The sequence below is a fragment of the Pristis pectinata genome, chromosome 22 (genome assembly GCF_009764475.1).
Source record: "Pristis pectinata isolate sPriPec2 chromosome 22, sPriPec2.1.pri, whole genome shotgun sequence".
NCBI classification, from domain to species: Eukaryota; Metazoa; Chordata; class Chondrichthyes; order Rhinopristiformes; family Pristidae; genus Pristis; species Pristis pectinata.
In genome coordinates, this window is record NC_067426.1 from 31,740,930 (window position 1) to 31,754,077 (window position 13,148).

General features: G+C 43.4%; 1 protein-coding gene across 7 annotated transcripts in view; it reads left to right on the forward strand.

The window, feature by feature from the left end:
• Nucleotides 1–13,148, forward strand: part of eva1ba (eva-1 homolog Ba (C. elegans)) — an 85,311-nt gene that overhangs the window by 1,862 nt on the left and 70,301 nt on the right. For 4 of the 7 annotated variants that reach the window (XM_052036623.1, XM_052036620.1, XM_052036625.1 and 1 more), the window contains exon 1: nucleotides 2,493–2,747. The exons of 2 other annotated variants lie outside the window; for them this stretch is intronic. The gene's annotated coding sequence lies outside the window, so the exon portion shown is untranslated. Of the gene's footprint in view, nucleotides 1–2,437; nucleotides 2,748–13,148 lie in introns of those variants that run through there. One more of the 7 variants, XM_052036633.1, reaches the window with a different exon arrangement.

The following is a 13,148-nucleotide window of genomic DNA, read 5'->3' on the forward strand; positions in this document are numbered from 1 at the left end:
TGTGTTTGGAGACACAAGAGACAGCAGATGCTGAAATCTGGATGCAGGGTCTTGACCGGAAATGTTGATCATTCCTTTCTGCCCACAGTTGCTGCTCGATCCGCTGAGTTCCTGCAGCAGATTGTATTTTTGTGTCTGTGTTTGTTTGTGTCTGTGAAAAGTCTATCGATGCTCACAAATGAGGTTGGTCACTCGGATGAAGGATAATACATCTGCTGGTGTCTGTGGATCTGCTCCAGGATCATGCCTTTGGATATAGAGATCGAATAAGTAACAAAAACTGAAATAAAAAAACAGATAATGCAAAAAAAAATGCTGCAAACTAAATTAACCCTCAATTCATTGACCATTAGCTGGGCTATTAAGAGGGTTTCTGCATTTTTGCTGCCTTTTTAATAAATCAATAAGGGCTCAAGATTGAAATGTGAACGGGTAGGGAATTAAACTATACTCCATATGCAGCATGGGAGTATAAACCTCATAATTCCTTAACTTCTTGTTTGGTGATAGTTCTAGCAGGGAAATAGTTAATCCAGAATTAGTAAAGTTAATGTTGGTAGGAATTCAGATAACGATAGTATCACTGATAATCTGATAAATTGCTGGTTCAAAATGTCATAAAGTCAAAGAGAGACACAGCGTAGAAACAGGCCCTTTGGCCCACTGAGTCCGTGATAACCATTTACACTAATTCTACGTTAATCTCATTTTATTCTCCCCACATTCTCGTCAACTCCCCCCAGATTCTACCCCTCACCCACACACTTGGGGCAATTTACAGTGGCTAACTAACCTACCAAGCCACATGTCTTTGGGATGTGGGAGGAAACCGGAGCACCTGGAGGGAAACTCACACCATCACAGGAGAACGTGCAAACTCCACACAGACAACACTGGAGGTCAGGATTGAACCACAGTCTCTGGCGCTGTGAGGTAGCGGCTCTACCAGATGCATTGTTGTGCTGTACCATGATTGCTGAGAATGGATGATTTGGACACAGTTGATGGGGTATTCCAACTCCACGACAGATAAATAAATGCAACACAGGAACTTTCAGCTATCACAGAGGCAGGAGTCCTGGTTTAGAGGGGTGGACATTTTGCATTACCAGATAGCTGTCGTCACTCAGGATTTCCAACCATTGCTTCCTGGCAGAAGTAGACTCGCTCACTGACTTCTCCCCGTATTGTGTAAACACACCCTTGACAAGACAGTGTTATTTGGGGCAGGAAACCTCATCCAGCCCCCAGCAGAAGTGATGTGACCATCCTGAAGCCCCTTCCAGATAAAACCAGCAGAACATTAAAAGTTCATCCACGCCATGAGAATTCAATGTGAAAGGCTGAGATTCATTCAATAGTGATAGGACTTGCAATCAAAGCCCACATAATATTCTGGTCATGTTGCTGTTTTTCTTCCTCAGTATTTTCAGCTCATGGGAATGCTCAGTCAATACACTGGTGATTCTTTCATGTGATAACTGAGAGCAGTAGCTGAGCAGTTTCACTTTCACCTCAGACCCACATGGTTGCAGGTTCAAGTTCTGCTCCAGAGACTTGGACCTCCAAAATCCTGTGCCTAGTACATTCCCGAGGGAAAACTCCACTGCCAGGGATGGAGCAACTCAGGTGAAGTATTAGTCTGGCTTCACAGATCAGAATAAAAGATCCACTGCACCGTTTGGATGGAGGGGCAAGGGAATTCTTCCTGGTTTCCAAGCCAATATTTACCACTTGAACAGCGGGAGTAAAAACCAGAGTAGTTTGTCATTACCAGCTTGCTGTCATGGAACCCCGCTGGGTGTAGGTGGACTCTGGCAGTTCCTATGTTACAGCATGCATTCCTCCAATGGCTGAACTTTAAAGGTGATCGTGGCCCTTTGAGGTGCATGGAGAAGCACTACTTAAGTGCAAGCCTTGAACCTTGTGATCCATAGCCAGTCTCAGCAACATGTAGTGATCTCCCTGACTGAAGATCACCACATGACTGAGTATTCAGAATTAACTGGTTATTGGTTACAGTACAGGACTTAACACTGTCTGGAAGCATTTAAACTCATATCGCCTTCAAAGAGGGAATAACTTCATGAACAATACTGCACTCTATTTAAACACACACCGCATTTGGTCTAAGTGTTATAATTGGATTATCGACTGCACATGATGCTCTAATGTATCATTTCTACTGTCCTCCATCCTGAACGCATTTACTAAATCAAGATGAGGTGGTCCCTTTAAATAGAGTGAATTCCCTCACGTAGCTTGCAATGATTCTTTGCTTCAAGCGAACACAGTCAATCTATTGCAAAATTGCCTTTACTCAAACTGGTACAATCTGCAGGCAGTGTGCTGTTGATAAGGATTCAGCTGTGTCATTTTTCTCATACTGAAAACACAAAGCATTGAACTTGTGGCAGGGAATGCCACGTTCTGAGTTCGATTAATTATTTACCAGAAATTTGATATGATGTTGGCAACGGTATCAAAGCTTCAGAGTGTCGACCTGGTCAGATGTTAGCTGTTCTGGTCGGTTATAGTGAGGCCAGGGTCCTTATTGGTACCCCGAGCAAGACAGCAGCTGGTAATCTTTGCACTCCTGAACAAGCTGGTGTCTTCTGACAGGTGGGGCTACATAGAGCCTAGGGTGCAATCGTTAAACCATTAACGTTTGGAGTTGACTGCCTCACAAAGCGGGTTCCAGTTACTGCAAGACACAGCTTGAAGAAAGAACACAAGGAGAGTGCCAGGTGAGGAAAGGGAAGGGAGGTCAGGACAGGAGGAGGAGAGGATGTCTGGATGACTGGGTCAGGTAATACATTAGAGGGGATGGGACAGAAAGGGATATGGGGAGGTGGGAGAGAGGAAGTAGCGGTGTGATAAAGGATGAGAGAGGGGCGATAATGACAGACGATTTGGCGGCTGTGAATCAGTGCAGTGATTAGGGAACCTTTTAACTTGGGTGATAAAATAAGCTTGAAGTTATGAGATTTTGTGTTTCCAGCTATATTAATGAGCTGTAGGATGTGATCTCAGTTTCAAGTTGCAACTCAGCGAACATTCTTAGCTTTTAACTTGCGAGAAGGCTGAAACCAAATTAGTTTGCTTGCTTTCTCTCCTCTTCCTCCCCCTGCCCCAAACCTGTTTCCATATAAAATTGATGACTGCTTTCTACCGTCCTAATTGTTGCCAGCTGCTGCTTTGTCAATGCAGAAGGTATCTGCGGCGGAGAGGTGCGCTTTCCAGTCTACTTTTGGTATCAGGTTGGGAGCAGCTCTCTCCTCTAGTTCTCCCCTCCTCTGCCACTGCCACTTCTCACTGGGACCTTGGTTTGGAGCCACATAACCATGCCAGCCTTGTCAGATGGTAGGGAATATTAGCTGGCTGTTTGGCTGTGGGAGCTTCGAGCCTTGTGTTAAGCTGGCATCCGTCCAGTCTAGCAGGCTGCTGATCTCCAGGAGCAAGGTACTTAGTTCCCTTCCACCGCACGGGTGGCTAACTGTAGCAGTCCTGTCACTAGCCTGCAAGATCTGTTACTCAGCCAAAGATCAGGGCTTAGACTGTGAATAAGTGGCTGGGCCATGGTGGTTGAGGAGGGGCAGGGAGTTATTTGACAGTTTTTGTTTGTTCTGAAAATAATCACATACTTGAATTTAAAGGTAAATTTCAGGGTGAAATTGTGCAAGAGAAATCCTTGTGTAAATATGTTAGATTTCAGTGTTAAGGCTGACTCATTGCTCCATTCTCCAGCAACCCATGAGTACTTTCATTGGCTGAACAATGGAAATAAATGCCTGCCTGGTTCTTGTGGAAATGGACATTTGTTAGTGAGATATGTGTGGATAAATCCTGTGAGTAGAGATGGGTATTCCGTCTTTAAGCATGCAGCAAGTATCAAGAAATCCTAGCCCTAGATAAGGCAAGGACTGGACTGGATGAGAACTCAGTCAGATTAGTAACTCATGGTGGAAATTTAGCTGAAATTTTCCTTTGCTCCCAGAGCCACATTTCTGAAAATAACTCTACTAAACTCTTGTCAGAAGTGTCAACAGTCTTTGATTATTCCAGCGCCACTTTCCCAAACTCACCCTGTTTCCCTTAAAATCCAAAAAAACTTCAAATTCTATTGGGTAGAGAATTACAAAGATTTGCTACCTTCATTGCTAATGAAATTTCTTCTCGCTTCAGCCCTGAATGGCTGATTCCTTATTTTGAGACCGATCCATTGGTCTTAACCACAGTTGGGGGAAATATTAACTCAGCACCTAAGCTCTCAGGCCCTGTAAGAACTTCTCATGTTTCAGTGAGATCACCTCTCATTCCCGTTGGGCCTGTTCTTGTACTGTACTGTTGTTTCTATGTTCTTCTAAACTTGAGTATAGACCTCATACGTCAGTCTCCTCATCTCAGGAATCAATCATACGGTTAGCGGAATTTTGGTTTACCAAGGATAGAGTCTGGCCATTTATCTGCTTCCGCTAACCGTATGATTGCTTTTATTACATTAATTGCCAAACGATCCATTTTGCTTAACTGGAAGGATCCAATACCCCCTACTACTTTTCAATGGTTCTCTCAAACTATACCATGTCTAAACTTGGAAAAAATTAGGAATGGTACTGTTGATCCTTCACTTAAATTTGAAGATATTTGGAGTCCATTTATTCAGTATTTTCACATGATGTAGATCCCCTTTCAAATAACTTTCCAACTTGGAAGAACAGAGTTGACGACATAATATTGCTCTGGTTCTACTGAGAAATTTTAGCCCAGTTTTTGTTTCTTTTTTTTTGTTGTTTGATTTTTTTGAAATTTTTCTGTTTAGTTTAGTTTATATTGTTCACAATTTTTCTTATTGATTTGTTTTTTTTCTTTTTTTTAATTTATATAATAAATCTTTTTCTTTCCTTTATATTATATTCATTTACTAAGAGATCGTGGGATCTACAGATTTTTATATATTTTATTGTTCTTTATGATTATCTATGCCATGATTGTTATCCTGATCTCTTTGTATTACATGTACAAACATCGATGCTATATATTAATCTGTATTAATTTGAAAACTAATAAAAAGATTGAAAAAGAAAAAGATTGAAAAAGAAATCAATCAGTATTTGTAATGACTCAATAATCTGTTTTAGTGACATTAAGTGAGGCATAAATCTTCCCAGTCTTCAACATGATGCCATGGAACTTTTATCGCTCTCTGAGAGGGCAAGTTGAGCTGGGATAAGCAAAGCAGCCAGGGTACAACCCATGGTTTATCAGTGTTCAGTATTTGCAAGATACAGAGTCAATTTAGACGTGGGATCAGCAAAAGAAATGAGAGCAAATTCAGGGTATTGTGGGCTGGTTTGGAAGCCTGACATTATTTCTTCCAGTCGTTACTGAAGCTTTGTCTCAATGTCTGAATTGCTGCCCCAGTAAATCCTCACTCCACTCTGGTCAGTGACACAAGGCAAACGGAATGAGAATTGGTCTCCAACCTGATTTATTGTGAATATGGAAAAATGTCACTAAATTATCCTTTGACAGATCTGTTGATGATTTTGCAAGAAATAAAACACATAATAATTGTCACAGTGCCCTGTGGTGATATGTGAGCCCTGATTTGTTGACCTGCAATGCAATCAGAAATCCAACACCACAACTTTTCTCCCATTGCGTATAAATAGATTTCTTTTTATCTCGTTACAATCCTGAGAAGGGAATTCAGGTGTTGCATTATGCTGAAGTGCTATATAAATGCAGGCTGCTGTTTTTGGTTATACATTGGCCTTCCTCATATTCCGCCTGGGCAGTCTCCAACCTGGCAGCATGAACATCGAGTTTTCAAATTTCCGTTAAACACTCCCCCTCTGTCCTTTTCTCCCCCTTTTTATTTTCTCTCTCCTCCTGATCCACCTGGCCCCCATCTCCCCGTCCCTTTCCCCTCCCCCACCTTCTTCATCTGCCCATCACCCACACACCCCTCCCACAGGTTCCCCCCCCTCCCCACCTCCCTCCCTCTATTCCAGGCTCCACCTTCCTCTCCTATCAGATTCCGTCATCTTCAGCCCTGTGTCATTTCCACCTAATCACCTCCCAGTTTCTGACATCATTCCCACTCTCCCCCCTCCCTCATCTGCCTATCACCCCCCCCTTCACCTGGATCCACCTATCACCTGCCAGCTCTTGCTCCACCCCCTCCCTCCACCTTTTTATATTTGTTATCTCCCGTCTTTCTTCCAGTCCAGGTGAAGGGTCTTGATTGTCCATTTCCCTCCACAGATGCTGCCTGACCTGCTGGGATCCTCCAGCGCTTTGTGTGTTGCTCCAGATTCCAGCATCTGTAGTTTTTCATGTCTTCTTCAGTCACCTTCTGAAATAGTTAACAGCTACACTTTAACAAATACAAAGCTCGTATTGCAGAAGTCGACAGGTAATGTTTCATTTTGTCTGTGTGATATGGTTCAAGTTTGACTGATGATGCTTCCGTAACATAAATCAAGTAGATGTTCGGTGAATCGGTTCATCTGTTAGAGAAGACCCCATATGATGAAGATTCTTGGAATGATTTTTGCTGAATCATCAGAGAAGAGACAAGATAAGATATCTTTATTAGTCACATGTACATTGAAACACACAGTGAAATGCATCTTTGCCTAGAATATTCTGGGGTCAGCCTGCAATTGTCACCACGCTTCCGGCGCCAACATAGCATGCCCACAACTTCCTAATCTGTACGTCTTTGGAATGTGGGAGGAAACCGGAGCACCCAGAGGAAACTCAAGCAGACACAGGGAGAACGTACAAACTCCTTACAGACAGCGGCGGGAATTGCACCTGGGATGCTGGCGCTGTAATAGCGTTGCGCTGACCGCTACGCAAACTTGGCATAGGGTTTAAAAATTAATCAACTCAGCAGTGATTTTAAAACTTCTGAAAGTATCCATAAATTAATTACTTCAGTCATTATCCCTTGTTGTCAGTAAATCAGGATAAATTCAGTCTGGCTAATTATCACCCAATAGCCTATTCTCAATCATCAGCAAAATGATGGCCGATGTTGGCCATGATGTATTGTGGCATTTACTCACCTCACTCAAAGGAAGGCGATTGTGGTTGTTGGAGGTGAATCAGCTCCAACACCTTCTCCTCCAGGTTAGGAACCACTGAACTCAAGCCTGCTGATGATGGTGCCGGTTATACATTGCCTTCTCCTGGAACAGGGAAGGTAATGTGTTTGTGAATGTGTTGCAATGCCCCCGGATGATGTGCCTGCCATGGGTGTACAGCTGCTGGTGTGTGGAAGCTGTGAGATGTGGTTAGGAGACTTAGAGAGCTGTTACATGTGTGAAGGTGTATGCATGTAAGTAGGAGCTTTGATTGAAGCAGAGTATTGAGAAGTGACAGGGTGATAGCATAGAGCAGTGAATGAGATTAATGGTGTAATTGTTGGGCAATGGGACTTAATACTGTCTTCTTTCACCAACCACACATGTGAAGTCATTAAATCTCTGCCAGCATTGCATTATTGTCTAGGGACTATTCCTAGCATTGACCTTAACAATGTCTTCCCACTTGTCATTTGCTTCGTATGGAGGGTTTCCTGGTTGTCTGTGAACAAAGGAGCTCTCCTCCTCCTCCCTATCTTGTGTCAGAAAATTGAGATGCTTCTTTATCCAGTTCTGCTACAGCTTCCTCCAAGGGTCCCACACCTTTGGAGTGATTTCCATTGCTGGTTGGAGACAATGAGCGGACAGCTTTAAGAATTGCAGGCAGGGCTTCAATAAGGCCAAGTAGCTTCAGCTGTACCAGTGATTTGCAGTACTGTACTTGAGTCCATGTTGCCTGCACCCTGAAGTGGGAGCATCAATCTTGTCTGCATTCTGCACTGGATCCAACGTCTGTGTATTAATTGTGCACTGCACCCCCCGCAGATATTTTCCTTGCAAAAACCAATAGGAAAAAACAGGAAGAATCTTAAGCAGTGTGAATGCACTTCCAAAAGGGAGTATTTTGTTTTACCCCAGCTCAAACCTGTCATCAATTTGGCAAATTGGAAATTATTATTAGAAGTGAAGAGCAAAAACAGGGCTACTGTCACCATTGTCAAACTTTTCTTAATGAGAATAGCAAGTGAGTTGCTTAGAAGTGAACGGTCATGTATGGATCGTTCTGGTGACCACCACAGGTAGTGACTCTATATCAAAGGATGCAGTTTCCTGAGATAACTGGCAGGAATGGTGTGGTTGAGCCAAGCCAATTAGCTAATTGGATTTGTGCAGACAATAAAACTTACCCCAGTAACACCAATTTGCCACCAAGGATGATCCAATGTACTTTTCAGCCCATCAGATAATTTTTAGTAGGAAATGTGGCAGCATACAACTGTATTTTACAACTGCAAGGTGACCATGACCAGATAGTTTGTTTTGGTGATGGTGGTTGAGAGGTAAGTATTGTCGTGGACAGTGCAGGAGAATTTCCCTGCTCTTCTTCAACATGGTGTCAGAGAATCCACCTGAAAAACAGATAATGTCTTATTTGAAAGAAGGTACCTCTGACAATGAAGCACTCCTTCAGTATTACATTGGGAGTTCTGGCCTAGATTTAAGTACATGATTTGAAGTGGGAGGTGCAAGTTCCGACTCTGAAACAAAACTGCTGCCATCTGAGTTGCAGCTGGCACCAAGGGGTAGGAGGTGAAGAACACTACGTTTACTCCACCACCTCAGACCAGAGTGGGAATGTGGGCCTGATGGCACACTGCTTCAATGCACTGACTAGTATAGGCACTGAGCCATCCCAACTTTCATAAGATATCTTTATTAGTCACATGTACATCGAAACACACAGTGAAATGCACCTTTTGTGTAGAGTGTTCTGGGGGCAGCCTGCAAGTGTCGCCACGCTTCTGGAGCCAACATAGCATGCCCACAACTTCCTAACCCGTACGTCTTTGGAATGTGGGAGGAAACTGGAGCACCCGGAGGAAACCCAAGCAGACACGGGGAGGACGTACAAACTCCTTACAGACAATGGCAGGAATTGAACCCGGGTCGCTGGCGCTGTAATAGTGTTGTGCTAACTGCCACACTACTGTGCCTGCCAAACTTTATCACAGTAAATGGCACCCAAGTGATTTCTGAGACTTGTTTCTGCAGGGGTCCAAGGAGAATGCAGTGTATTTTCTCATTCTCATTGGAGGAGGCCTTTATCAGCCTTAGTGCCTTTCCCAGGCGATGGAATGTCAGGTTAAAGCAGGAATGTCTATATTGTGACACACAATTCTCAGTACGTGTGTGGTGGGAGAGGCTGGAGGACTTTATCTTGGACGCACACCAGACTTCCAGATTCAGTTCTGCTTCTGCACTGATCTGTGCAATATTAACCAGGATAAACTTCAAGGTACAGCAAGTTTGCCTCACTATTTAGGGTTAGTCAAAGTCCAGTTTATTGTCATATACGCTAGTACATGCATGCACAGGTGCAGTGAAAATCTTACTTGCAGCAGCATCACAGGGACATAGCATCAGAGACAGAACATTCACAAGAAAAACATAAATTATACAAAATTATGCAAGAAAGAACACGTAGAACAAACAAAAATGTCCATTGCTCTGCTAAGTGGTCAAAGTGGTCACAGTGTTGCTATGCTGAGGTAGTGATGAGGGTTGTGCAGGTTGGTTCAAGAACTGAATGGTTGAAGGGAAGTAGCTGTTCTGCTGTGGGACTTCAGGCTTCTGTACCTCCTGGGGTTAAGAAGGACAAGAGTACGTTTGCTCTAGAATGCTTGCTTTTAGACAGAGTCTGTGGATGCTGGGTGACCATGTACTTCATCTAGTCGATTAGCCAATGAGGAATCACCAGTTGGATGAATTGCTCATTGTCACTGTTCACTCAGAGAATCAGTAGTTAAAGGTCAGGAAACCAAGCACTGAGGCTGTGTCGTCACATGGTGCTTTAGGGGCAAGTTGCCTCACACCTGTGCTGGATGTGCTGGGCCAATATGTTTCCAGTGAACACAGGAATGGGATTCTGTGATGGAGCATCAGGAGACTGGAACATGAACTAGAAAGATCCTCCATTAGTAAATATAACTGAAAGGATGACAATCTGAAGTCTTCAACTGACCTTGAAATTTTCTGCATTGTTTAAATATGGATCACATGTCTGTGATTATTATCATCAGATGGTTACTAAGTGCCACTTTGAAATCAGTCTTGTGTGACTTTACACCTTCCTGCTAAATGGCCTTAAGGTTTCATTGTACTTTATTTAACATTTACTGTGAGAGGTGTAGGGTAGAACTCTCTCCCCAGAGTCCTCCAGTAGTCCAAACTTTCCAGACACATGATACCTTTGTCACGATATTGCCCTTCAGCAGGTCGACTACTGAGACACTAGAGATGATGTTTGATGAAGGGACTACTAGTATGGAGAACCTATCAGTGGTATCTAGTGTTAGGAATATATCGCTGATGGATGAGCCAGTATATAGCTGATCAATACCGACCCAGTAACTCCCAGGTTAATTTCCCTATTTCACCCTGTTCAGTTGCTCCTTCACCCCTGCCCCCACCATCCTTCTGATTAAATCACTCATTAACTCCCTGTCATAATTCCTATCTTAAGCCAGCAGATTTCAAGTTCTTGCATACAGCTGATCTGTTTGCGCATTACTTCAGTCTGAGTCTGTCAAACATTACCTTGACCTTTGACTCCTCAGCCAAATCCTGCTGTTAAGTAAAGTGGAATCAAACTGGAAGACAAAGTGTTTGTTCCTCCAGACCAATCATCTCCTCAGATCCTGATTCTTTCCCCCTTTGGAGATCTTCTGTTGGTTTCTTCACTTCCCAGACTGAGTTTAAGGGAATGGTGAAGCTGATCCAGCCTCTGTGTTTCTTTCCTCACTCCCAACCCTGATAGCCGTATCCCATCTATTTCCCCTCAAACCTCTTGTCACATCACCTCCCACCCTCTATCCTTGCCAAACCGATCTCTTCTGTCAGCTCTGCCTCCTACTACCTTAATCTTCTACTGAGTTAATTCCTGATTATAGCTTCACGTCTTTGCCCATTTTAATCTAGTGAATCTACTCTGGACAGTTTTCAAAGCCAGTAGATCTTCCTTTAGGTACAGAGAAGTGATCCAAGTGTGGTCTCGCCAAAGTCCTGTACAATCTCAGCAAGACTTCCACTCTTTGGTCCTCCAACTCCTGTGGAATGAAAGCCTACTTACTTTGGCCTTCCCAATGGCTTATATGTGTAAAAGTAGGAGCCCTGATTGAAGTAGAGTATTGAGAGTGATAGGGGTGATGACATAGAGCAGTGAATGAGACTAAAGGTGTTATTGCTGCCCAATTGCTTGCTCTACATAGAGGTTTACTTCTGTCCACAATCCCACGTTACCCCAACCATTACTGGTCTCTCATCATTAAAAAAAACCCTTTCATTGTTCCACCTGCCAAGTTCATGACCTCACTTTTCCCACACTATACGCTATCTGCCACTTCTTGGTCTCTTATTTAACTTGCCTCAGTTCCTTTGCCTTGAAATTGGATTGTGTGTGGGGTGTGCTTAAGGAATGATGTCAGAAGCCAGGAGGTGATGGGTGGAAGTGACAAAGGAGGGCGGGTGTTCAACTCCCCCTATCGCCTTCCAGCTTCTGACATCATGCCCACTCTCCCCCCTCCCTCAACTGTCTATCACTCCGCCCCCCTTCGCCTGGATCCACCTATCACCTGCCGGCTCTTGCTCCACCCCTTCCCCCACCTTTTTATACTGGCTATCTTCCCTTTCTCTTTCCAGTCCAGATGAAGGCATCAGCCCGAAACATCGACTGTCCATTTCCCTCCATAGATGCTGCCTGAACTGCTGAGTTCCCCCAGTGCCTTTGTGTGTTGCTCCAGATTTCCAGCATCTGCAGTCTCTTGTGTCTCTGAATTTCTTACTGGTTTGGTCATATCGCTGACATTGCTGATTTAACCCATTGGTACTAATTGCGCCAGACACACTTCACTTATCTTGTTGTCTTCCATGCGTGAGCACTCGGCTATCTCTGTCCCTGCAGCCCCCTGTAATCATACTAGTTCCATCTACGTACTGTATACCTGGTTCGTGATTATTCTGCACTAAAGGTGCTGTATAAAATATGCGTTGTTAAAGAAATTCAGTCCTAGTTAAGTCTGCTTTTTTTCCTCCCTTAAGATATAGTGTTTGAAGCTTACCTGGCACCATCTGCTCGCAAAGATAATAACACATGGGGAAATAAATTCTTATGAACAGCAACTTTATTTAATTACAGATTACAGATATAGCGCAAGTGTTTAAATGTGTCTTAAATCAGAGCTGTCGAAAGTAGCTTTGTGATCGCAAGTCTACAGTCCATCTTTCATGTACGTGCTTGTTCCTGGATGATTTATGTGATCCTTCAAAGAGTCTGTTGATTTTGCATGTGTAGGGGAGGTGTGTCCCTTCCCTGGAGAACTGATAATCTGAAGTTCGAAATGAAAATTGCAAGCTTGCTTGTGTTCGATGTTTCTTAGAGTTCTAGTTATGTTTGATTTCTCCCCTCAATCTGCCCTATTGGTATGCAGAGAAGAAACTATACTGGACTGGAATTTGTTGATGTTTCCATATGGACCTGTCACGTTTCCCCATGAATTCCAGCAAGTTTGGGATTTCCATACATCTGTGTGTGAGCGCACATCCCAGACCCTGCCACAGCTGCTCCACTGCCTCCATTCTGCACTAGCCCCTTGAAGAATTGAATCAGGTTAGATCTGATGTGGGCATCTGTTGGTTTCAGTGGAGAATGGTTGCAAGGGATTGCACTCAGTAGACTCAGATGTTCCTTTTAATTTTTTGTATTTATTTTTTATATTTTTATATTTCATTATCCTTATTTGAAAAGTCGTTGTTTTCTATTTTTTATAGTTAAGTTTTGGAATGTTTTGACAACTTTGACAGCTGGCTTCATTATAGAGGATGCAGGTAACATTCCTGGAATATCTACAAATCAGGAATTGGAAGGGAGGGAGGGACTGAGGAAAATTAGAATCACCAGGGCAGTGGGACTGAGCCAGTTGTTGGAGCTTCAGGCTGACAGGTCTCCAGGTTCTGATGGACTTCATCCCCGTCTGGAAAGAAGTTACCAGTCGG